The 23,871-nt window shown below is 45.6% G+C and overlaps 1 pseudogene; it reads left to right on the top strand.

Annotated features, from left to right (window-relative positions):
• The first annotated feature begins 443 nt into the window (after positions 1 to 443).
• LOC135873868 (solute carrier family 22 member 13-like) lies at positions 444 to 23,598 on the top strand (annotated as a pseudogene).
• The last annotated feature ends 273 nt before the right edge of the window (positions 23,599 to 23,871 follow it).

Below are 23,871 nucleotides of genomic sequence, written 5' to 3'. Positions count from 1 at the left end.
CCCCCCAGAACAATTGGAGTCAATGGGAGGTGCAGGTGCTCAAGGGTTCAGAAAATCGGGCACCAGGAGCGTGGATTTAGGTGCACAAACTGATCATTAGCATCTTACCCAAGCTCACACAGCTGGATCCTGCTAGAGATGACAATAGAATCCATGTCTCCTGAGACCAAGTCCTCTGCTCTAACCTCTAGTCTACACTGCCTTTCAGACTTCAGCACACAGGGAATGGCTGTTGCCTATTTTGTTGAAAGGTGATTAATACATTACACAGTACAGCATGTGAACTAGAAAACATGCATTAGGTTTTAGTAACGTGGATCCTGATGAAAAATTAGCTTTGCCTTAAACTCTCCAGAAGTACACAGTTATTTTATGTTTAAACATTAATTCTAGACCATATGAAAGGCTGGCTCAGTACTGTCTGCCCGCAGACCAAGCTCACAATGACAGACTTCGGAGAAATTCTAAAAACAGTTGGTGATTTTGGGAGATTTCAAAAATGTTTGGTGCTGCTAATTTCTCTGGCATGTCCTAGCATTGCGTTCCACATGTTCAGCCAATTGTTCATGGTTATGCATGTGCCTCATCACTGTGATACAAGCTGGATCCATGAAATTAGTCCAAACCTGACCAAAGAACAGCAGCTGAACCTAACCATTCCTAGGAAGACATCTGGATCTTACAAGGAATGCCACATGTATACTCCTGTGGATCAGGGTACGGACTCCATCCTAGAATATGGGCTTAACTCCACTGAGACGTGCCAGAAGGGCTGGGTCTATCCTTCAGAGCAAGAACAAACGTTGGTAACTCAGGTTTGTAACTACACTTTGTTCTTGATGAATACAGATTCCTTTATTGCAATGATAAAATCTTTCTACTTTGAAGTCCCCCGGCTTCTGGAGATGTCAAGCTATGGGTGATGTGGCAGAATTTAGACTTTTATTTTTTATGTTAAGCATTTTAATTTTATTGGTTTAAACTCACAGTTGCAGGAAATTATGCGAGGAGTGTCAGACAATAATTTAATGACCTTGAGATTCAAAAAGTTGAAATGTATAACCATTAAACCACACATTGTCAACTTCACTTGTCAAAATATACCAAGTAAGTATCCTTAAATCAAACTTGAAGTTCTTAACCAGCATTTTTCTTTCTTTGCCTCGCTGTACATTTTAATTACTGATGGAAATATTTGTTGGTTGGTGTGTGTGTGCGGTGAAATTAACGTTTGCTGACATTGAAGTATTACTCAAATGTGCGAGTACAAATGGGGCATAACTGACTAGGCAGCAGTGCTGCAGAACAGGATCTGGGGGTTACAGTGGATCACAAATTGAATGAGTCAACAGTGTGATGCTGCTGTGAAAAAGACAAATGTTATTCTGGGATGTATTAACAGGGTCACATGTAAGACACCGGAGGTAATAGTTCTGTTCTGCTTGGCATGGGTGAGGACTTAGTCTCCGCACTTAAAGAAAGATAGGGACAAATTGGAGAGAGTCCAAGAGCAGCAAAAATGATAAAAACATAAGAATGGCCATACTGTGTCAGACCCAATGGTCCATCTAGCCTCATATCGTGTCTCCGACAGCAGCCAGCACCAAAGCTTCAGGAGAGTGTACAGAACAACATGGCAGTTGGAGTGAACCACCCCTGTCTTCCCCTCCCAGCATCTGTCAGAGGTATAGGGTTGCCTCCCCACGCCCCTTCAACCATCTTGGCTAATAGTCATTGATGGACCTTATCCTCCATGAACTTATCTAGTTAATTTGTGAACCCAGCTATACTTTTGGCCATCACAACATCCCATTGCAATGAGTTCCACAGATTAACTGCGCACTGTGTGCAAAAGTATGTGAAAGGCTGTTATAAAAAGGCCTGTGATGAATTTTTCTCCATGTCTGCTTAAGGTTGGATAAAAAGTAATAGACTTAGTTTGCAGCAAGGGAAATTTAGGCTGAACATTAGGAAAAACTTTCTAACTATAAGGATAGTTAAACTCTGGAACAGGTTAACTAGGGAGGCTGTGGAATCCCTGTCCTTGGAGGCTTTTAAGAACAGGTTAGATAGCAGCAGTTGGAGATGGTCTAGGTATCTTTGATGCTGCCTCATTGCAGGGGCCTGGGCTAGATGACCTCCTGAAGTCCTTTGCTGCCCTACATTTCTATGTTGAAGATGTGAGGGAGAGTGCTACATCTGAGCCATTCTTTTTAGGTGACAAATCTGAGGAACTGTCCCAGATTGAGTTGTCAATAGAGGAGGTTTTGGAACAAATTGATAAATTAAACAGTAATAAGTCACCAGGACAAGATGGTATTCACCCAAGAGTTCTGAAGGAACTCAGATATGAAATTGCAGAACTACTAACTGTGGTATGTAATCTATCGCTTAAATCAGCCTCTGTATCAGATGATTGCAGGATAGCTAATGTAACACTGATTTTTAAAAAAGGCTTGAGAGGTGATTCTGGCAAATACAGGCCGGTAAATGTAACTTCAGTACCAGGAAAGTTGGTTGAAACTATAGTAAAGAACAGAATTATATGACACATAGATGAACTTGATATGTTGGGGAAGAAAGTCAACATGGCTTTTTAAAAGGGAAATCATGCCATACCAATCTATTGGAATTCATTGAGGGGGTCAACAAACGTGTGGACAAGGGTGATCTAGTGGATATAGTGTACTTGGACTTTCAGAAAGCCCTTGACAAGGTACCACACCAAAGGCTCTTTAGCAAGGCAAGCTATCATGGGATAAGAGGAGAGGTCCTCTCGTGGATCAGTAACTGGTTAAAAGACAGGAAACAAAGGGTAGGAATAAATGGTCAGTTCTCACAATAGAGAGAGGTAAATAGCAGTGCCCCCCAAGGACCTGTACTGGGATCAGTGCGGTTCAACATATTCATAAATAATGTGGAAAAAAGGGTAAAAAGTGAGGTGGCAAAATTTGCAGAGGTGGCAAAAGTGAGGTGGCAAAACTACTCAAGATAGTTAAGTCCAAATTTGACTATGAAGAATTACAAGGGTCTCACAAAATTGGGTGACTGGGCAACAAAATGGTAAGTGACATTCACTGTTGATAAGTACAAAGTAATGCACATTGGAAAAAAAATAATCCTATCTATACATAATGATAGGGTCTAAATTAATTGTTACCACTCCAGAAAGAGAGATTGCAGTCATTGCGGGTAGTTCCCTGAAAACATCTGCTCAATATGCAGTGGCAGTCAAAAAAGCTAACAATGTTAGGAACCATTAGAAAATGGAAGATAAGACAGAAAATATCATAATGCTACTATATAAATCCATGGTATGCCCACACTGTGAATACTGCGTGCAGCTCAGGTTGCCCCATCTCAACAACAACAACAACAAAAAGATGCATTAGAATTGGAAAACGATCAGGAGTATTAAACAGCTTCCATACAAGGAGGGATTAAAAAGACTGGGACTATTCAGTTTAGAAAAGAGACTACTAAGGGGGGATATGGTAGAGGTCTATAAAATAATGAATGGTGTGGAGAAAGTGAATAAGGAAGTGTTATTTACCCCTTCACATAATACAAGAATCGGGGTCACCCAATGAAATGAATAGGCAGCAGATTTAAAACAAACAAAAGGAAGTAATTCTTCACACAACGCGCACACACACAACCTGTGGAATTCGTTGCCAGGGGATCTTGTGAAGGCCCAAAGTATAACTGGGTTGAAAAATGAATAAGGTAAGTTCATAGAGGATAGATCCATCAATGGCTATTAGCCAAAATGGTCAGGGACTTAACCTCATGTTCTGGGTGTTCCTAAATCTCTTAACTGCCAGAAGCTGGGACTGAACAACAGGGGATGGATCACGCCATAGTTGCACTGTTTTGTTCATTCCCTCTGAAGGATGTGGCACTGGCCAGTGTCAGAAGACAGGAGAGTGGCCTAGATGGACCAGTGGTCTGACCCTTATGGCCATTCTTATGTTCTTAGGAACTGATCTTCTAACAACATACAGTAAAAGCTCTGTCCCTAACTGTACCTCACCCTTGATTTCCCTGTTCTGCCCTGTGTTCTCTCCTTCCATTCTCTTCTCCCACTCACAACCAGGGGTGCTTGGAACAGTTTATGTAGTGGGGGGTGCTGAGAGCCATTGAACCAAACTGTAAACCCTGTATATGATGTAAACCACTTCAAGCCAGGGGGTGCGTCAGCATCCCTAGCACTCCTAGCTCCAGCACCTATGCTCACAACTTCCAGCCCTTTTATCATGCTGCCCGCTAGGTTTGGAAAAGCCACCCTCACAACTACCATCTTGCCTCTCCACGTTTAAAGGTCTCCTAGAAAACCCTTTCTTTTGTTTTGCCTTCTTCTACTGACTGATTATGGCTCAATCCATTCCCAGGCCTCATCTTCCCTTCACTTGAGATTTTAAGCTCTCCAGGGCAAGCACCAGTGGGAAACTCTTTTGTAAAGTGCAATTATGGGACAACTTGGCACTTTATATATGGTGTCACTAAGTTCCTTTCTGAGTTACTGGCCAAGCATAAATCAAATTATAGATTCCAAATCTATGCATTCTAATTGGACTCCTTAAGCCTTCTGGAGTACTGTGTTAATTGTCACATTTTATACCTACTCTGGATGCTCCCAAATTGCCTTCTAAGCATCTGAATCCAGGCTAGACGATGGATCCCCTTCCTGGCTCTAGTCTAGTCTTTTGTTGTGAAAGGCTTTGAAGAAGTAAAAGTTCGCCCATTGCTGTCGGGAAGACAGAAGCTCAGGCAGGGGCGGCTCTAGGCACCAGCAAAGCAAGCACATGCTTGGGGCAGCCCATTTGCAGGGGCGGCAGGGATCCAGCATGGGAGCTGAGAACCAACAGGGGGCCCTGGGAGCTGTAGTTCCTTGGTTAGCTCCCTGCCTATAGAGCCAGCCCAGGAGCAGGGAAAGAACTACATTTCCCAGCATTCCCTTGGCCACTACCAACAGGAAAGAGGGGAAGGGAGTGAGGAAGCTGAGACCTCATGCTGCAGCCTGCTATGAATGGAGAGCTGCACTGGGAAGGGCAGGGATACCATATTTTAACATTCAAAAAATAGGACACTCACGGGGAGGGAGGGTAGCCCCACCCTGCCACCATCCACTCCCTCCGACTGAAGGAAACCCCAACCCATCCAACCCTTGCCCCAACTGCCCCCCAGGACTCCACCCCCTATCTAAGCCCCACTGGTCCTTGTCCCCTGATTGCCCCCTCCCGGGACCCTACCCCCAATCTAAGCTTCCCTTCTCCTTGTCCCCAACTGCCCCCTCCTGAGACCCCCCCCAACTTACCCCCTAGGACCCCACCCCCTACCTGTCCCCTGACAAACCCCTGGGACTCCCATGCCTATCCAACTGCTGCCTGTCCCCCTGACTGCCCCCCCAAACCCCTGACCCATCTAACCCCCCCTTCTCCCTGCCCCTCACTGCCCCCCCGAACCTCCACCCCATCCAACCCCCCCTGCTCCCTGTCCCTTGACTGCCCCCCCCCGGAACCCCCTTCCCCTTCTCCAACCCCCCAGCCCCCTTACCGTGCCACTCAGACCAGCGTGTCTGGCTTCGCGCAGCACCAGACACGCTGCTGCATACATGCTTCCGTGCTCCCCTGCGGAGCCACAGCCCTCCCCCCGCCCCCCAGCACCTGCCTTCCAGATTTGAACACCTCAAAATTCAGGAGTGCTCAAGCTCAGTTTGGGCGGCTATTACTTCATTTCTCCCAAATCAAATATACTGATCCACTGTAACTTGCTGTAGAAAAAGTAGGATAAAATTGAGCAAGAAATGCTTCCCAGTGGTTATTAGGACTGGAATTGCTATTTTCAACAGCCATTGCCTTTTGTTTGTTTGTTTGTTTGTTTAAAAGGAAGACAGTGATATTGCATTGGCAAATTCTCCATAGAAAGAAAGAGTGGAAGAAAAGAATAATAAAGGCACCTCAACTTTTCCTCATTTATGTAGGACAGTCTTATAATATGCATCCAGATATCCTCCAATCACACAAGCTGAAAATTGTTCCACTTTACTGCAGTTCTGTAACCATATGGGAACCAATCCTGTCTGTGTTCTGTGCACATCTAAAATTCCTGCTGAATGACCTGCCCTGGGAGCGAGTTACCAGTGACCCAGGGCTGTGGTGGAAGGAGGATGCAGGTAGGGGGGTAGGGGGGAGCCCAGAGCTGGGGCGGCAGGGTGTGTGTGTGTGTGGGTGGGTGGGGGGGGGGGAGAGCCCAGGGCTGGGGCGGCAGGGGGGTGCAGGTGGTGGGGGAGAGCCCAGGGCTGGGACGGCAGGGGGGTGCGGCGAGGAGCCCAGGGCTGGGACGGGGGCAGCCAAAATTTTTTTTGCTTGGGGCGGCAAAAAACCTAGAGCCGGCCCTGAGCTCAGGATAGCACACCTCTGCCTTTAAGTGAGCTATTTTTGTAAAGGCTGGCTATACCTATGCTAACTTGTCTGAAAGAAGGGTCTCTGTCTGTAAGGAATTGGTTGGCAATACATAAGAACATAAGAATAGCCCTACTGGGTCAGACCAAAGGTCCATCTAGCCCAGTATCCTGTCTTTTGACAGTGGCCAATGCCAGGTGCCCCAGAGGGAATGAACAGACAATCATCAACTGATCCATCCCTGTCGCCCATTCCCAGCTTCTGGCAAACAGAGTGGCTGAGGTTCTGTTTTCTACTGCATACAGTTCTTGGGACTCGTATCTGAGGAGTTACTGCCCATTATAAAGTTGTTAAAGATGTAAGTGAACCCACAGCCTTATGCAATGGAGGCATGTTTAAATAAATGCTGTTGCAGTTACCCCAAACTTGAAGGAAATATGCGTGCACACACACACAATGCATCTATACTACTCAACTGCAGGGGAAACATACTGGGAAGCAATAAAAGTAGAAGGCACTTGGAGTGAGCGTGTACAGGGCTGAGTCATGGTGATGGATGACCTCAAAAGAACCTTGGTGGATAGGCTACAGCCTATCCATGTAGCGGCGTTACATCGTGGGGCAGAGAGTGAGAATAGATTCTCCTGGTATCTCTGGTGAAATGCACTTGGAATATTGTGTTCGGTTCTTGACACCTTGTTAGTACCTCTGGTTGAAAATTTGTTAATTTTTTTTTTGCCAGAAAATATGTATATATTTATATAAATATAATTTTGCAAAATAAAGTGGGTTTTAAAATTTCCCAGGTTTTTAATGAAAACCAAAATTGTTCAATTTCTTATTTTCTCCCCTATTGGCCCCCTTTTATTAAGAGACAAAAAAGAGAGAGGGGGGAAAGGAAGAAACTGAAGTGTAAAGCTTTTTTGTAAATTTTTTTTGAAGAAATAAATAATTTAAAATAAAAATTAAAAGTTTCCCAAACATTTGCAAGCTGTTTTTGGTTTTTGACCAGCTCTACTCATTACCATTTTGACAAAGTACATTTGGAAACTCAGCAGAGAGTAAAGAATCAGGAGGCTGAAGTTCTTGTGACTTATTGACGAAAGAGTAAAAAAGGTGGAATGTGAATTGGTTGGTCGACACATGGCAAAGGAGGACATGTTTTACACCTCCCTGAAGGGGTCTAACCCCAAAAAGGAAGAGGAGCAGTTTACTGTGGCACTTATTGTAGCAGTGAAATGAAGGGTAGTGGGATCAATTTATGAAAGGCTGAATATTGAGAAAAGCATCCTTACAGTGAGATCCCTTAGATGATGGAATAGTCTCTCAAGGGAAGTACTGAGATCTCCATTGCTTGTGGACAATCCTGCCCCGACAGGGAGAGGGACTGAATGACCCTGTAGGTCTGATCTTTCTGGTTAGTATTACCTATGAACACATCAAAGACTCAAGTGACACTAGATGCTGACTGGGGTGGTGGTTTGGCATTATAGGCCGTGTACCTTAATCTCCGGTTCTCTCTGGGAATGTTTGTGCTGCTAGCAGGTCTTGAATCCAGCCACCAAATCAAGCCACTTTAAAATTAAACCTACTTTGTTCCCTTCTTTCAGTTTGACCTGGTATGTGACCGAAAAAAGCTAAATGACATCTCCCAATTCATTTACATGTTGGGACTTCTCCTTGGAGCTGTGATCTCCGGTTCGTTAAGTGACAGGTAAGGAGAAAGAATGATCAACCTGCACAAAGTCAGCAGCATAACCTCACTTGGGGGTGTATAGTATAGAGCAGGGATCAGCAATCTTTCAGAAGTGGTGTGCCGAGTCTTCATTTATTCACTCTGATTTAAGGTTTCGCGTGCCGGTAATACATTTTAACGTTTTTAGAAGGTCTCTTTCTATAAGTCTATAATATATAACTAAACTATTGTTGTATGTAAAGTAAATAAGGCTTTTAAGATGTTTAAGAAGCTTCATTTAAAATTAAATTAAAATGCAGAACCCCCCAGACCGGTGACCAGGACCCGGGCAGTGAGAGTGCCACTGAAAATCAGCTCGCGTGCCGCCTTCGGCACGCGTGCCATAGGTTGCCTACCCCTGGTATAGAGCCTCGCAGCCGCAGGGCTGGTGTACAGGCTGGTGTGGCTAGAGCATTGGAGCCTAGGCCCTGACACTCATGTGCCCTGTAGACTAGGGCAAGTTACTGAGTCATTTCTGTGACTGTTTATTATTAAAGCTGGTTGAAAATGGGGGGATTCTATGCCATTTGGTTGCCTCTCTTCTTTTATATACCCCAAGAAGCTACCGACACCCTTAAGGAAAAATCCAGTCTTTGCAGGATGCCTCATGTAGATGCAATATGTTAAAATGATTACAGCATCCGATCTGACTAATTCTTCTCTTGTACCACTGGGGGATAACCCGCACCTCAAGATCAAGGCCAACTCCAAACTTAAGACAATCTGGATAGAAAAAGATTAACAAAAATTAAAGATAGAATACAAGATGATAGACTGGCCTCCTTTGAGTATGTATCCAACACATATCAGCTACCGCTGCCTCACAGTTCCTTCTTTCAGTGACTATGCTCACAGATTTATGCATAGATAGGGGACAACTGGACCGTTTTTAACTCTCTCGCTCCTCAGAAGAATGTGTTAAGAAATATAGAAACAGAAAGCACTTTGTAGGAATTATTTATATATGGCTTCATGCTTCGCAGCACCCTCTTAATCTCAGTCTCAAAGCAAAATGGGGAAAAGAACTTAGTCTTACTTTCTCAGCAGACACCTGGGAGAGGGGAGGACATCTGACCTAATGTAAAAGATACTTCAAGTTCTTTATCCTGCAATTCTTCCAGAACAAGATAGTAAACAGGCACTACGGGATTCCAGTGTGTGTGTTTAAGGCTAGACAGGCAACACACAGTGAGTACTGCAGATGCAAACAGCCGCATGCCAACCTTTCACACATCCTCTATACCTGTCAAAAAAGGCGCGTGCACTGGAATACTATATTTAGTGCTCTCATAAAAACTTTAAGTATCACTATTTCCCCTTCTCCAAGCTTGTGTATGTAACCCTTCTGCCCATCTAAGTTGGCAGCAACAAGGGCCGGGTTCTGTATCTAGGGGTTCCGTTTCAATAACGCAATGCAAAACTGGCTCGAGCCCCCCCCCCCCCCCAGTGACCTGGGACAATTACATACCACCCCCTGGGCGCCTCTAAGAGGCAATACTTCCCCTCTCGCAAGCATGGAGTCTGAGTGTAGCAGAAAATGTTTAACAACATGAGGTAAACAACATCAGCATTAAATTGGAAAAAACACCACAAACAGGATTCATAACACAAACCATGAGCAAAAGACCCACCCCAGCAAATTGGGCCATGTCCTTTCCCTTTGATTCTTGAATCCAGCAACCCCAAAATCACCCAGAGTCCCCAAAGTCCAACACCCCCAAAGTCTCTTGGGTCCAGCAACCACCCAAAGTCCCAAAAGTCCAACAACCCCCAAAGTCTCTGTCCCTGGTCAGTGCAGCCCCAGATTAAAAGGGGGGCACACAGAGTGTTAAGGGGCACCTTACGTGATCCGAGGCCGACCGGCCGTCTCTCCGTGGGGTTCTGCCGCAGCCTTCACCACGAGCCAGTCCACTTCCTGCCGTCCCACGAAGTGCTCTGCTCTACGAGCTGCTCCGCTCCGCTCACCGACCTGTGAGCCTCTCCAGCCGTCCCCGCAAACGGCTCCGCTCGCCGTTCCTTGGGCCGCTCCAACCGTCCCTGCAAGGCTCCACACCGCTCGCCGCTCCTCCAGCCGTCCCCGCAAACTGCTCCGCCAGCCGCTTAGCAATATAGCTTCAGGCTCCCCCACTAGTTAACACAGCACTCAGTGATCTCAGCTCTTAGTAACTTTAGCTCTTTTGTGATTTCAGCTCTTAGTTATTTCAGCTCGTAGTAGGGGAGCCCCAGTGCTGGTGCACCATTGGTCCAAAGTGAATTCAGCTCAGCAGCCTGTAACTAGACTCCTAATAGAATCAAAGTTAGCTCTGACATTCAACAGTGGAGAGAGGAGGTGGTACAATTGGTGTTTCAGGCCTCAAAGGGGGCCCATACCATCAGGTATAAATACCCATCCTCTCTCAATTCACTGTGTTGTGGAACCCATGTCCCTTGTCTAGCGAGTGCTACTTAAGTGATGGTGAGACCCTCTGTCATAAAACAGTTTCATTGTCCTTGATTCACATAATCAGGGTAACAACACTTTATTCCTCCTGCCCCAATAACAGAGAAACTGGGGATCCCACCCCATCCAAAGTAACCACTATCAGTTGCTGTTGTCTCATGCCAGGCGGGTGGGTGTGCCTAGGCAAACAAGATCAGCCCCTGGAGTTCTTTTCCACACTCGCCATAATTCACCACCAGATGTCAGGGTAGAGCTCATCCTGACTCTGCTTACATGTATATTAGGGGTGCAGCAATTATTTTAGTGACCAAAAGAGTTATTTTGAGACCATGGAAATCTGCAATGCCTTCCACATACATACAGACTTGCTGAGTGAGATCTCTACTACTTCACGAATAGAAAAAATGAGACTAAGAGAAATGTGAAAAAAATACAAGGATGTCTGGTCACACGTGAAACTATTGCATACCTTTGCAGCTTAGCATACATTAATCCCTGATACTCATAGACTATGTTCTGACTTATTTATCTATTAAATCACTTCAATAATTAATAGCCTGCATGACCTTTATGGGTTCAGGTTTTTCTGTTTTTATTTGTTTTTCAATGAACATTGAACTTTATTATTTATATGCTATTGCCACTTTGTGTACATATTTATATATGTTTTGTTTTGTTCTATGCTTATATTTTATAAAAAAACAATAAAAATAAAGTTAAAAAATATGTGGCTAACTGATAGGTCTCAAACTGTAATTGTAAATGGGGAATCATCATCAAACAAGGCGTGTTTCTGGAGGGGGCCTGCAGGGATTGGTTCTTAGCCCTGTGCTATTTAACATTTTTATTAATGACCTGGAAGAAACATCGTTTTCCGGTGACACACAATTGGGGGAGTGGTAAATAATGAAGATGACAGAACACTGATACAGAGTGATCTGGATCACTTGGTAAGCTGGGTGCAAGCCAAAAATAGGCATTTTAAATGTGGCTAAATGTATACATCTAAGAATGAAGAATGCAGGCCATACTTACAGGACTCTATCCTGGGAAGCAGTGACTCTGAAAAAGATTTGGGGGTCATGGTGGATAATCAACTGAACATGAGCTCCCAGTTGGACACTGTGACCAAATCCTTGGATGACTAAACAGGGCACTCTTGAGTAGGAGTAGAGAGGTTATTTATTTTACATTTGTATTTGGCACTGATGTGACTGCTGCTGGAATACTGTGAACAGTTCTGGTGCCCAGAGTTCAAGAAGGATGTTGATACCTTGGAGAAGATTCAGAGAAGAGCCATGAGAATAATTAAGGGATTATAAAACCTGCCTTATAGTGATAGACTCAAGGAGCTCAACCTGTGTAGTTTAACAGAGAGAGGGTGTATTGATTACAGTCTATTAGTACCTACATGGGGAACAAATATTTAATAATGGGCTGTTCAGTCTAGCTGAGAAAAGTATAACAAGATAGACTGGAAATAAATGTTAATTTTTAAGTCAGAGTAATTAACCATTGGAACAATTTACCAAGGGTTGTGGTGGATTCTCCATCACTGACAAATTTTAAATCAAGATTGGATGTTTTTCTAAAAGATCTTTGCTGGGAATTACTTTGGGGAAGTTCTATGGCGTGTGTTACACAGGAGGTCAGACTTAGAAAATCACAATGGTTTTTCTGGCCTTGGAATCTATGAAGGTCTGTTCCCCTTCCAGGGCTGCTGTTGCTGACAGAGCTAGACTTTGCCTTTTTATGCCTTACCTCCAAGCCTGATATGCCTTGTAGGTATGGTGGGGCAGGGCTGCTTAACCCCATAGCAGTTCATTAACCCTCACCTGGCTGGTGCGGAGTTTGTACACCCCGCCACAGCCAAGCTCCCAAGTTGGACTACATCTCCCATGAATCACTGCTGTTACCCCTCTTGGAGAGGGGATCGAGTGCATCATGGGAGGTGTATTTTGACAGGTTTCAGAAGGGTAGCCGTGTTAGTCTGTATCAGCAAAAATAACAAGCTTTCGTGGGCTATAACCCACTTCATCAGATGCATGGAGTTGAAAATACAATAGCAGGTATAAATACACAGCACATGAAAAGATGGGAGTTGCCTTACCAAGTGGGGGGGTCAGTGCTAACGAGGCTAATTCAATTAGGGTGGATGTGGCCCATTTCCAACAGTTGACAAGAAGGTATGAATATCAACTGAGGGAAAGTATCAGAGGGGTAGCCGTGTTAGTCTGGATCTGTAAAAAGCAACAGAGAGTCCTGTGGCACCTTTAAGACTAACAGATGGACGTTGCATCCGATGAAGTGGGCATTCACCCACGAAAGCTTATGCTCCAATACATCTGTTAGTCTTAAAGGTGCCACAGGACTCTCTGTTGCTTTTAACTGAGGGAAAATTATTTTTTGTAGTGACCCAGCCACTCCCAGTCTTTATTCAGGCCTAATTTGATGGTGTCAAGTTTGCAAATTAATTCCAGTTCTGCAGTTTCTCGTTGAAGTCTGTTTTTGAAGTTCTTTTTGTTGAAGACTGGCCACTTTTAAGTCTGTTATTGAGTGTCCAGGGAGATTGAAGTGCTCTCCTACTGGTTTTTGAATGTTACAATTCTTAATGTCTGATTTGTGTCCATTTATTCTTTTGCGTAGAGACTGTCCGGTTTGTCCAATGTACATGGCAGAGGGGCATTGCTGGCACATGATGGCATATATCACATTGGTAGATGTGCAGGTGAACGAGCCCTTGATGGTGTGGCTGATGTGGTTAGGTCCTATGATGGTGTCCCTTGAATAGATATGTGGACAGAGTTGGCAACGGGCTTTGTTGCAGGGGTTGGTTCCTGGGTTAGTGTTTCTGTTGTGTGGTGTGTAGTTGCTGGTGAGTATTTGCTTCAGGTTGGGGGATTGTCTGTCCTATCCTGAGGCCTATCTTTCTGCCACCACCCCCACGAACATGATACAGTTCTGCAGTGACCTGGAATCCTATTTTCGCCATCTCCGACTCCAGGAATATTTCCACCATACCACTGAACAGCACACTAACCCACAGAAACATTCCTACCAACGCTACAAGAAGAGGCAGTGGACTATAACTGCCATGAGTTGCTGCATGAGTATATCCAAATTGAAATATTTTGGCTTTTTTCAGGCATTTGATTTCAAACGAAAAATGAACTTTTCCCCACAGAAAGCAGCCGTTCTTTGTGAAAAATTTCAAATTGTAAAACACCCAATTTTCTGTCAAACATTTTGACAGAAATTTTTCAACCAGCCCACCTTATTAGAGGCTCCAGGTGAGATCAACGGCCCATTGTGCCATATGCTGTACAAGAAGCAGATAGTAACAGTCGCTCCCCCAAAGAGATTGCAATGTAAATAGACCAGAAAGACAGAGAGATTAAAAAGTTATTGGTGGTGGTGGGGCATTTTCTGAACTTCTTCCTTCCCCCCTCCCCCAACCATCTCAGTCTCACTATTCTCCTCACAATTCCCTGCTCCCATTTTTCCTCATCCCCTTCTATTTGTGTTCTTTTCCTACACGAAGCAGGCAAGTGCTGGGCAGTGACAGGTACCCTCTGTCCCTTTCTTATGTTAAGAAGGGGTGTATGGAGCTCTGCAAGCTTGTATTTACTGCTAACAATGCACTAAGGTCACTCCTGCCCCAAGTAGCTAAGCTTCTCTAAGGGCTGGTCCACACTCACCCCCCAGTTCGAACTAAGATACGCAACTTCAGCTACTTGAATAACGTAGCTGAAGTCGAAGTACCTTAGTTCGAACTACAAGGTACTTACCGCGGGTCCACACGTGGCAGGCAGGCTCCCCCGTCGACTCTGCGTACTCCTCTCGCGGAGCAGGAGTACCGGCGTCGACGGTGAGCACTTCCGGGATCGATCCCAGAAGATTGCCTGTTTACCGCCGAACCCGGAGGTAAGTATAGACGTACCCTAAGAGAGACAGAGGACAGAATGTACAGGGCAATTCAAACATGGGGAGAACTGAAGTGGATTTGGTGGCTATGATGGTGTTTTAAGTATAAACTAAGAAATAAACATCTTTCTGGTGTGACCCCAGTTACCTCAAAAGAGGAGATGCGAGAGTCCCTCAGGAAGTGTCCCATTATGATGGTTGCTAATTAAATGTCCCTTGGATGTTTCTCAAATCCATTCAAATGTGTCCATTGCTTTGCCTTTTGCTCTGTCCTGTGGAGTCTTTCAGAAGGTGTGTCCACACACTAATTGTCTTCTAGCTCCGATTCACAGTCCCTCGCAGGGAGATTGTCTGCTGTTAGAAGTAGTCCTTTTGGGTACCCATCTAGGGTGACCAGACAGCAAGTGTGAAAAATCAGGACAGGGAGTGAGGGGGTAATAAATCTCTGTTAGTCTTTAAGGTGCCACCAGACTCCTTGTTGTTTTTGTAGATACAGACTAACACAGCTACCCCTTGATACTTGAGTGCAAGACTCTTATTTCTTAGAATTCTGAAGGACACACAAAAACCCCAAAACAAAGCAAGACAAAGTCAGCTACTCCCTAAAATATAACTCACCCCATCTTACTTTAGGCTACCTACTGCTAAGCCCAGCTGGTATCCTTCCCTACAGAACCCCATAGCCTGCAAGCAGGAGCCCTGCCCCTCTCCCCCACTTTTAAGGTGACAAAGATAAGGGCAACATTGCAGCCACTCTCGGTCTGTAATTTTTCTTTGACCTATCTATGGGGTACAACCACCTTGTACATAGGGTCTTAAATCAGACACTGGCTTTTACAGATCAGTTTGCTCAAGTGCCATGGAGTTTGTTAGATGTTTCAGTTCTTCTCTTTATTATTACTATTAGATATGATTATTTCTGCCACATTTTCCCAAAAGTGTCTTGTCAGGAACATTCATCCTAAGAAAAACCTTTAGTGGCCAAAGTGGGGCATTTAGAAAAACAGGCTTTGGTGATGTGAATCCAGCAGGTCGTGCTGCAGTTCTCTGCCTCTCATCACCAGAACCCTCTTGGTACCAATCTCCTCTCCCTGGGGTTGTTGGAAGAGTCTTTCCTTTGGCTTCAGTAGGAGTTGGATCCAGCCATTGGTTTCTCTTTTATATTTTGACCCTTTTGCTTGTGAATTTTGAAGATGACACCTGAAAAAAAGGGCAAATCTGGAAATATCCTGGATCTCTTCAGGAAGCCGCACCTGAGGAAATCTACTTTAATTATGTGTTATGCCTGGTAACTCCTCCAAATATTTCTCCATTTTAGAACTTCTTAAAAAAAAAAAAAAAAAAAAAAAAAAAGGCCTGGATATCTGGTGTACTGAAATTTTGTAAAGCCACCTAATGTGCCTTCGGTTTCATATTAATGTGTGTCATCTTCTTACTCCCTTAAGAGATGAATGAGCAAATGTACTGTTCTGTGAAACAACAACACACGGTTTTTTCATGAGTAATAAAGATGAAAGATGGCCTTGTGATCATAATGCTGAATTGGGACTCAGAAGATTTAGATTCACTTCCCAGCTTTGCCACAGACTCTGTGTGACCTTGGGCAAGTCACTTAATCTCTTTGTCTCAGTTCCCCATCTCTAAAGTGGCGAGGATAACCCTACCTCTCATAGGTGAAAATGAATGTTTGTAAGGGGCTGTCGGAGTGCCGTGTACTAATGTCAGGGTAGGTCATTGATTCACCAATGACTGAGTGCCACCTGCTCTATCAAGTGAACCATTTCCTGTAGCCCCTGGACTATCCTCAGAGGCCTCCCGTCTGATTACTGCTCTCCTTGTGAGATCTCCGCAATCACTGCCCAAGCCCATACGACTATAGCAAGGATCAATTTAAAAGCACCAGTGCAGATATGGCTAGAGTGATACCTTAGGGACAAGTGGAACAGTTTTAGATAAACCCTTTATTAAGCACAGAAACTATGTATAGAAATTAGGTAACAATTTCCTACTATTCTTTAGCTGCAGCCTCTGACTTCGCCCTGTCCTGTGTTCCTTTGTTTCTCTTACCCAGCATACAATGCCTCACAGGAAAATGATCAAATGGTTGCAGAAAGAACACACTCCGGGGAGGCCTTAGTGCATAGCACACCTTTCCTTTTTCAGAGCCCTTTCTAAATTTCTTAATGGAACTAAAACACTTTTAAATTAAACTTAAAAAAAACTATAACCAATATAGTAGCTGACTAAACAAACCTCGATCAGTCTCTGAAACATTTCAACAATCTTCCAGTCCTTGTATGTCCCCCTGTTCAGACTCATTGTCAATAACAGGATCAGTTGGTGAATTATTTTCAAGTGATCCTGTCTTCCCACGCTGAACATGTGAATTCTGACTTTGTCCCATGGACTGTGAGTTGTTTATGCAATATCATTGATTCTTTCTGCTGGGAATCTCTGTACGTCTGACACATTCCACATTTGCTCACTATTTCTTTGGTGTCGCTATTCATCTATGGCCAGAATACAATCTCTCTAGCTCTCCTTTTTGATTTGGTCTTCCCAAGGTGCCCTTCATGCATTCATTCCAATATTTCCCTTCTCATCACAGAGGGAACCACAATTGGTATACCCTTATTATGCATAAGAACAGGTCTTCCTCTTCACGTGAGGAGTCCCATTCTGCATTTAATTTAATTTCCTGCTTCTCTGCACACTTTAGCGCAATGGTTGGTTTATTACAGTTTCCACGTATTTGCCCAAATGCTGGGTATTTCCTATGGTCATGCTGGTTGCCACATCGTTGGCATTGTTTCCTGTTTTCTATTTTAATTTCTGTGAACCGTTCCCTTGCTGGCTTAGCTCTGCTACTGAGTCATATGCTTTGTGACTTTCTCTAGGGTTTTTTTTTTATTTGTATTTGTTCTGCTGTTTGGCATAAACATATTGCCCTTTCTAGTGTCAGATTCATCTTACTTAGTGACCGTTCAGGGCTTGTTTATTGGTATACCCCAGGACACTCTGGCCTTTAATGAGAGAATCTTTTAGTATTCCATATTGGCAGACCTGTTTGTAAGTCTGTAACAAACCTCTCTATTGTTTCCCTTCATTCTATGTTCTCATCCTGAACATATATCTTTCACAAGTAACATTTTTTTCTAATGACACAATGATGCTCCAACATTTGCTTTATTTTTGCAAAGCTTTCCTCTCTTTCCCCACCTGGAATGCATTGTATACACCTAGGGCTTCTGTGTTTGCTACTGTTAAGAGCAGGGCAACCTTTTGCTCATTCTCCAGTTTATTTGCCCCTGTGGCTTTCATATACAGCACAAATTGCTGTTTGAACCTTTCCCAGGGATATTCAGCACTTCCCCTGGTTCTCACAGCTGCTGGAAGATTTGCTTACAGTGGTACAGGCTCAGTAGCAGCCGTTTTGATATTACCTCCCTCACTGGGTCTTCCAGCACTCCATGCCTTGGCTTTCATAGAGTACTTACTCTATAGCACAAGGAGTAGATGTTTCCCCTCCCCATGGAAACGGGTCACCTAACGCTAACACTCCTGGAGATGCATACACTCTACTCTGCTTTGCTTTGCTTTCAGGTTTGTGAACAGCCTGGTGTACTATGGCCTGAGCCTTAACGTGGGGAGTTTTGGCTTGGACATTTACCTGACGCAGCTTGTGTTCGGGGCTGTTGAAATACCAGCTCGCTTCGGCTGCATCTTCCTGCTGCAGTGGTTTGGGAGGAAGAAATGCCAGGGCTTCTTTCTGCTGCTGGGCGGAGCCATGTGTCTCATCATCACCCGCATCCCCAAAGGTACACAGCAAGTCCCTGGAGTGCAGCCAACCTACCCGGTACCTGGAGCAGTCGAGTCCCAGACACAGTCCTTTGTACTCCATTTTCTTTCCTTCCATAGCTCAGCTGACTGGGGCCCTCTCTATTGGCTCCTAACACTTGCTTTCAATGCCTGAGCCACCTTTTCCGGAGATGGCACCCACATGGCTCCATTTCAGACGAATTTCTGGATTTTCTTAGTGTTACTTTCTTCTCTCTTTACATTCCTGGTTCCATAGGCGCCAACTTCTACTGGCGCCGGTGGGTGCTTGACCCCCCCTCTGCCCCTGGCCCCGCCCCGACTCCACCCCTGCCCTGCCGCCTCCTGTCCCCATTCCAACCTCTTCCCCAAAGTCCGCGCCCCAACTCCGCCCCCTCCCTGCCCCTATTCTGTCTCCTTCCCCAAATCCCCGCCCCGGCCCCGCCTCTTCCCCTGAGCGCGCCACATTCCCGCTCCTCCCCCCTCCTTCCCAGAGCTTGCTACAGCTGTTTGGTGGTGGCAAGTGCTGGGAGGTAAGCAGAGGAACGGGGACGCGGGGGAGGAGGCAGAGGCGGAGGTGATATGAGGTGGGGTGGGGGCGGGGAGCTTGGCTGCCGGTGGGTGCAGAGCACCCACTAATTTTTCCCCGTGGGTGCTCCAGCCCCGGAGCACCCACGGAGTCAGCTCCTGTGTGTTGCAGGCAAGCTCCATGGAACAACATGGTGTGCCTGTCAAGGAGACACTTCCCTCTTGCAGGCCAAGGAGGAGTGTTTAAGGGCTGGCAGTGTTTTTCTTTTCCTTCCACCCTCCTCATTTTTTCCTCTTCTTTTCTCTCTCGCTGCCTGTGATCTCACCGCCTTCCCCTGTTGTTGTTTTGGAAGTGCCGGCAGTGTGCTCAGCACTGTACAAGATGCAAGGAAACCCGTTACAACTTTCTTTAGAACGTGCTGATGCCATAGTTCTGTTCTAGCACTTTTCAAAGGGACTGAAGCGGGCTGGTGCGATTCATGCTTGCTTCAGCCTTCGCCAATGCTTCGGGGTTGTTGCAGAGCCAGAGATTTGAGTAGCGACAGTAGCCTGCTGGCATCTGGGTAGGTAGATTAGAAAATCTGAATCCCCTGTGCTAGTTAACTAAACTAAAAGGGGCCACCCCATCTCCCAGCAGCTCTCTGGACCCAGAACTCTGCAGACCTCCTCGCTCCAGGTGCACTAGGACCCAAGTAGGGGACTTCTGGACGTTCCAGCCAAAACTGTACGACTGTTCTCTGACTGACTCTGCTCTGTGCTGACTGGCTGTTTGCCTCAACTCTCCCCCTCCCTCTCTTCACCTCACCTTTACTCCACATCTGCCTCTGTTTGCCAGAAGCTGGGAGTGGACGACGGGATGGATCACTTGATGATTACCTGTTCTGTTCATTCCCTCTGGGGCACCTGACATTGGCCACTGTTGGAAGACAGGATACTGGGCTAGATGGACTATTGGTCTTGACCTATTTGGGCCGTTCTTATGCCTCTCCTCCCCTGCACTGTCCCATCTCCCCCTTTCCTTCCCTTTTCTTTCCATGTAGCTGATCCCCCTCCTAAGTGACCCTCCCCCCCTCCAAAATTGTGGCACTAATGTGCCATTAGCCAACATCACATTGATCACTTTGCTTGTATATTCTACCCCTGCCCCCACCCTGTGTCTGTCTGGTCTATTTACACAGTATTGTCTCATTGTTTCCTTGTGCTCCACTGTTTCTGTTTTCTCTTGTCTCGTACTTAGATTGTACGGTGTGTGGGGCAGGGGCTGTCACTTTTGTTCTGTGTTTGTACAGCGCCTAGCACAGTGGGGTCCTGGTCCGTGACTGGGGCTCCTAGGTGCTACCATAATAACAAATAAGAAATAATCATAAAAATAAGAAAAAAGAACATAATGGGAAAGATTTTTCAAAGACACAAAGGGCAGTTTTGCAACCAGCTCCCACTGAAAGTTAATTGGAATTGAGGGCATAATTCTTATTTGTACCTTTGAAAATCTCCCTCTGAAGCATCACGAGCTAAATTTGACGTTCGTGTAAATCCAGTGAAGTCGGTGGCTGATAGAACTCTGCTGACTTCACCTGGATGATTCACTGCACCTCTCTATCTGGCTCCTAGAGCGTATTACAGTGTAACTTATCTCTAACTATCATCCAAGAGAGCGGCTGCAATTGATCACCTAATAAAAGCGGGTCTTTACTTACTGGCAGTTGGCTGAAGTTGCACTGGAAACCTTGGGGATTCTGTAAAGTGTGGTTCTTGTCTGACAAGTGACTGTGTACAACTGATGCCTTCTTACCCCATGGATTGACTCCCTGTGTGTGTCTCAAGTTGTATTTGCTGACTTCAATGCCAAAAATAAGTTTTCACTCCTGTTGATTCTGCAGATCCAGGACATCTATGGGAACTGGATACTAATTGGGCTAATAAATCATTCGCACAATTGCAAAAGTTCTAATTGCAGGGTCAAATTCTGCCCCTCATTATGCCGTTGCCCATAAGGGCATAGTCTGAAGTCACTGGGGCTGCGCAGGTGTCATTGGGGGAGCACGTGAAGATGGTGAGGGTTACACAGGATAAATAAAAGCATGATCTGAAGGTAAGGGGCTAGAAGGTATAACTGTGGGCATAATCTGGTCTGGGCAATCTCTGATTACCGGTTATAGTGATGAAAAGGAAAAAAACTCAGCTTACCTTTTAGAATCCAGGGTGAGTTTGTAGGGCAGGTCGCTAGGGAAAGGCTCTTGGCACTTGGTACGCTGAATGCATTTGATCTAGGAATCGGGGAGGCGTGATAAACGTGAAACCCTGAGATGCCATCTCTGCAGTCACTTTCCAGAGCGGAACCATCCTTTGAAGCTGGTTCTGGTGATTCCCATTGGAGGTGTGTTCCTTAGTGTAGCGGTACATGTATGCTAGCTTTGCCTCCTGGCAGGCCCGTATGGGGCAGCCCTAACTGTGCTCCCCCCTCCTCTACCCCCGTATAAGCTTTGTATAACAGCATCGCCTTTTGCCACCAGATTTGCCGGTGGTGGTCTTGACGCTGGCTGTGATAGGGAAGTTTGCCATCACGGCCTCTCTTTATACCTCCTATGTGTATTGTGCAGAGCTGTTCCCCACTGTTCTCAGGTGAGCTCTCCTTCCTTTTTTTTATATGATGCCTTTGCCCAGGAACTGGGTATACTCTAAGATTGAAATCCTTAGGCTATTTTCACCACTAGGTGGGTTTTATTATTTTCACTGGTAATGGAGGCTTTCAGGAACTAAATAGTGGCTCAGAAAGTCCAGAGAGTTCTATTTGATATGATTCCAGATGATCTGATGATCAGCAATCCCTGATGAAAAAATAGCCCTTCCTCCTATAGTCCTCTCTAATTTCTCAGCAGCCCCACTCTTATCTTTTCCGCAACTGTAGAACAGGCAGTGGTCAGTCTCCAGTTTTGATCTAAAAATCAAATGGATTAATTTGAATCCAAGATGCTATGGTGGTGTGGGTCACAGACATACTGATATAGAAAGACGGGATCCTTGTATTGCTCTGTATTAATGGCTTTGAATTGAGACAAGACGCCAGACTGGATGACCACCTGCATCCCTTACTGTCTGAGAGGCAGCATGGCCTGGGGGCATGGGGCTGGGCTGGCTATTTTCCTCAAAAACAGAATCTACTAGTTGTTGCTTTTTCCTCCCATCTACCCACTGGTGGATTGTGTTTCATCAAGTTAACCTGTTTGGAAAACACCTTCCTTTGGCCACTGTGGTTTTTTTGCAATAATCAATTACAGTCAGTGATCAAGACCCCACTGAATTGAGCCCCGTGGTTATTTTAAGCAGCTTTCTCCAAACATTGGAGCCCTATCTACAATACTGCCCCTACTGATGGTAATGCAAAGATGGGAGATTTCCGCAGATATTTAAAGACAAGAGGCTGTTGATTGACTTCCAGCATCACTTAACATCCTGGGAAGTAGGGCACTGATCAGGGCTTGAACTGGGATTCTGCCACGCTGCAGAACAGAACAAGGATCTAGACCACTGGAGACAACCCCATAAGCAAAGACCTTCTACTGCATCCTGTTCACACCTTCCCTGCTTTCCTCTGTTACTAGGCAGACAGGTTTGGGTTTATGTTCTATGTCAGCCAGAGTGGGTGGCATCATCTCCCCTCTGGTTGGTCTCTTGGACAAGTACCATCCCGCTATTTCCATGGTGATATCTGGAAGCACTCCAGTGATTGCAGGAATCCTCTGTTTCCTGCTTCCAGAGATGTGTGGCAAAGAGCTTCAGGATCACACAGAGGCAGCTGTGGCTAGCCAGCGGTAAGTCCTCAAAATGCGTTTGCAGCGTTTCCCATCCCCCTCGCCTTTTCACATGTTGCTAAGTGGTGGTGGTGGTGTCTTTTGCTTCCCTCTTCAGTGGTATTCAGGCAACTGAGACAAAGGCTATCCCCAACTGAGCTGACAGCTCTTTCAGACCCATCCGTGAATGAAATGCACCAATCACCGACCTCCCACTTGCACTGTCAATACTCATGCTAGCGGGTGGCTTGACAGGATCTGATTCTGAAAGGAAGAGGCTAAGCACTCTGATTGTGGGGGTATGGAGGGGAGTCAGGTGTTATAGAAAATGGGGAGGCCAACCTGTAGGGAAATGCCAATCCTTATGTGCCTCTCATCCGGGCACTAACTTCCTAGGATTTGGGGAAACACATGTGGCCCCCCCATGCCTGATTGTCTCTCTTGTGCAAAGTGAGTCTTGATTTGCCCCATCTGGAATCCGCTCCCAATCCTTTTCCAACTCTGCCATCGGGCTGTGAGCATGAGGCTTCCTGCTTGCTGAGGTCAGCACCAACTTCTGGTCGTGGCAGGTGGGGTCCAGCAGGTTGAAGGGGGCTGTGACTTTGTTCAGGGAAGGGAGAAGGGATGAAATTGAGGTTCTTCTGTGGGTTGGAAGGTGCTGAAGAGAGCAGTGGAAGAACTGTGGAAAAGTATATATGCTCTCAGTGGCTCAGGGTAGGCTGTGTTTGGGGCAAGTGGAGTGTGAGCTGGGCTACGGGGAAAATGGCCATGGTTCCATGGCAAGCCAGTGGCAAAGCGGGAACGGCTGCTGCAATTTCGAAAAGTGTCCTTTTCCTGTACTTAACCATGTTCCCTTTCATTAGGTCCTGTGAAAATGTCAACGGTAGCTATGAAATTGGACACTTGAAACTAAAAGAAGACAGCCAAGATTTTGGACACACCAGGAGCACACGCTTCTAGTTAAGCCAGCCATAATGCTGAGGAACAAGGACTGCAAGCCATCGGTGGATTCAGCTTGGGTTCTTCCTTTACACCAACTCCCCAAGTAGACCAGCCCCCTGCCAGCTCTTCTTCTCCTCGATCTGATTTGCCTTCCCTAAGCTACCTCTTAGTGCTTCCCAGTAAGTACTGCAGTTAGTCACTCCTGCTCTGTTCAGCGAGTGTTCGATAGAACAGCCTGGCTGGGAGAAAACTGGAGCGATGAATTTAAGATAAAAATCTGAAATTAGGACA

The sequence above is a fragment of the Emys orbicularis genome, chromosome 2, assembly GCF_028017835.1.
Source record: "Emys orbicularis isolate rEmyOrb1 chromosome 2, rEmyOrb1.hap1, whole genome shotgun sequence".
NCBI classification, from domain to species: domain Eukaryota; kingdom Metazoa; phylum Chordata; order Testudines; family Emydidae; genus Emys; species Emys orbicularis.
Note: the sequence above shows the minus strand (reverse complement) of the source record. Positions and strands in the feature narration are given on the sequence as shown.